The sequence below is a fragment of the Capricornis sumatraensis genome, chromosome 15 (assembly GCF_032405125.1).
Source record: "Capricornis sumatraensis isolate serow.1 chromosome 15, serow.2, whole genome shotgun sequence".
NCBI lineage: Eukaryota > Metazoa > Chordata > Mammalia > Artiodactyla > Bovidae > Capricornis > Capricornis sumatraensis.
The window spans coordinates 41084780-41087634 of record NC_091083.1 but is presented as its reverse complement, the minus strand read 5'-3'; positions in this window follow the sequence as shown (position 1 = coordinate 41087634).

Sequence of the window (2855 nt, the reverse complement as noted above, 5' to 3'; positions counted from 1 at the left end):
TCTGGACGGCCAGGGCACCAGAGCCACTGAGGTTTCCCAAGAGGGGAGATGAGACCTACCTGTTCCAGACCCCTGCAGGCGGCTTAAGTGGAGAAAGGAAGCCCAGGGCTGGGGGACACAGGCCATGGGTTCTGGGCAGAAGCCTCAGTGGGAAAAAGCTACTGATGATGCCTGACAGGCCACAGGCTAGGTTCTCATGTGACATCTCAAGTGCCCGTGGAAGGGGCACCTCCCCCATCCTGCAAAGAATCCCCAGGAAGTGGGAGGAGCTTACCTGGTGAAAGGCAGGGCAAGCTTCTGGCCACCTGTAATACCTGTTGAGTCTGGAGGTCTGGGCCCTTGCCTTGGCTGGAAGGGAGGCTTGTGACTGGAAGCTGTGACCAGCAGCCCCTCACCCCACACCCCTGTGAGCTCCCAACTCGGGGCAGGGCTCACGACTCATCCACACACAGGAACCTTCACCCGAGGGCAGTGGTTCAGGGCCGTTTTCTGGTGAACAGCCAGCCTTGTGTCCTGAACAGGTCACCTGCAGGACCTCCTGCAGGCCCTATATAGTCTGTTTCCACTAAGCTCTCCTCCCCAACCACGCAGCTGAAAAGCTGGGGACCCTTAGGCAGGGGTCCCCTGGTGGCTCCAGCTGTAAAGATTCTGCCTGCAACAGGTGAGACCTGCGTTCAGTCCCTGGATCGGGAAAATCCCCTGGAGAAGGGAATGGCAACCCACTCCAGTATTCTTGCCTGGAGAACCCCATGGACAGAGGAGCTTGGCAGGCTACATACAGCCCGTGGAGTCACAAAGAGCTGGATGTGACTGAGTAAACAGGCTGGGCAGAAGCCCCTTGAAGGCAAAGGAATGGGGTCTCCTCTGGGGAAGGCAGGCTCAAAAGACCCTGGGGGTGCTGAGCTGCTGCCTGTGGGCTCCATCCTCAGACCGCCTGGAGGGCTTCAGCATCCACGTCTGGGGATGGGCAGGTTGAGGGCCTCCGCCCAAGGGCCCAGCAGCCAGAGGCCTGGCAGCGGCAGCTCCCGGCCAGCAGGGGGAGCCTGTGGACCTTGCTGTCCAGGGGCCAGGTCCACCCTCAGGCCCAGGAAGATGGGGGGCGGGGGGGGTGTAGATGGGGTCATGGAGAGGCAGCCACCTACCCCAGACCCCAGGTGACAGGAGAGCTGGGAGCTCTGAAAACATCCACGTTCAGAGGTTCCCAGGGTTGACCTGAAGCTCAGGGTCTCACCGACCATTAGCAGCCCCTCTAGATCTGGAAGCCCCATTGCAGTTTTTTGGATCACCTCTGGTCACTTGCGTGGGGGGCTCAATAAAACGCACAACCCCTGGAATGCCTGGCCTTCAGGCAGTGAAACCACCAGACACTCCTCACAAATGCCTAACAGGACTCAGAGCCCAAAAGAAGAGTTGTTTTCCTTCCTGCCTCAAATGGAACAAAATCTAACTCAGAATTCCAGATTTTACAAATAACTCACCAGGGGTGTGATGCGAGTAGCTTGGGGGGGTGGGGGGAGAGACCCGAGTGCTGTGTGAGCTTGGACAAGTTACTTTACCTTCCTAGACTGGCTGAGGCACTGGCTCAGTAAGTCCCCTTCCAATGCCCCTCCCTAACCATGTAGTGACCTTCCAGCCCCAGCCCAGCTGGAACTTGGTCTGGAGGTGGCTTCCACGTTTTGAAAATACCCCAAATCGTGACAAATCAACATGTCTGTCCTCAGGCCCATTCAGGCTGAGTCCAAGGACAAGCTGGTAAAGAACGGAAGCTACACGTGCGCGTGGACCAGCCATACTCTGAGGGGTGAAGGGCTCCAGGAAAGGAACCCACTCGACCAAGCCCCATCTTTCCACCCGAGTCACTGTGTTCATGGTTTTCTCCGAGATTAATATTCTCAGAATAACTAACTTCACAGCCCAGCTCTAAATGTCTGTTAGCTCTAAACATCAGTGGTGATATCTGCTGCCGCTTCCTCGGGGCAGAAGAGCAGTCATTCAATGAACCCTGAGTCAGCTTTCCACCCACTCTTCAGCAACGTGTGAACACCTGTAAAAGTGTAATATGTGCTGGAAGCAGAGAATACCTGCAGTTTTATTCCTCACCAGGGTCAGCTGAGGTCTAAGGCTCTCATTTTGCAAGAGTTACCTGTAGTGTCCCTGAGCGAGAATCTAGGGCCCTAACCTCAGGAATCCAGAAGCTCCCCAGCAGAAAGATAAGTGACTGTTAGCATTTCCCAATTTCTGGAGCCAAGTGCCAGGAGCTATTTACATGCCACCCCCCCCCCGGGCACTGCATGAAACCTTCCCCACAGCACCCCCCACACACACCTGCACAGAGGCAGGTGCTCATACCAGTGGCTCCACACGTCACAAGGTGAAACCACTGAGAAGACGGTCTCCTGAACCTCCTGGCTCTGCCTGCAAGGCTGACTCTTCACCAGGGCTGTCTGGGGCCTGCAGTGCTTCTCGGGCGCCTGTCAATACTGAGAGCACTGCTCTGCAGCAGAGAAATTCAGGATGAAAGAATGACAAGCAGCCTGTATGTAACCAGTAGCCAGCACCGTTTTCTAGATAATCTGGAAAGAAGTATTTTGATCAAAGCATACCCTTTTTTTGGCTCCCAAACAAGAGATAACAGCCTGGCATTTAGATAAACATTTGGAATAAGAGAACAGCTTCCAAATATACACCAACCTTTTCATTCAATCAGGAGGAGGGAGCTGTGATCTTAACTGTAATTGTCTGAAATAGCCAAGCCTCCCCACCTAACCACACATGTGGAAGGCAAAATCCTTTATTCCCAAGTCACGCATGAATAATTACACAGGAGAGAAGTTACAAATGCTTCCTTTATTACA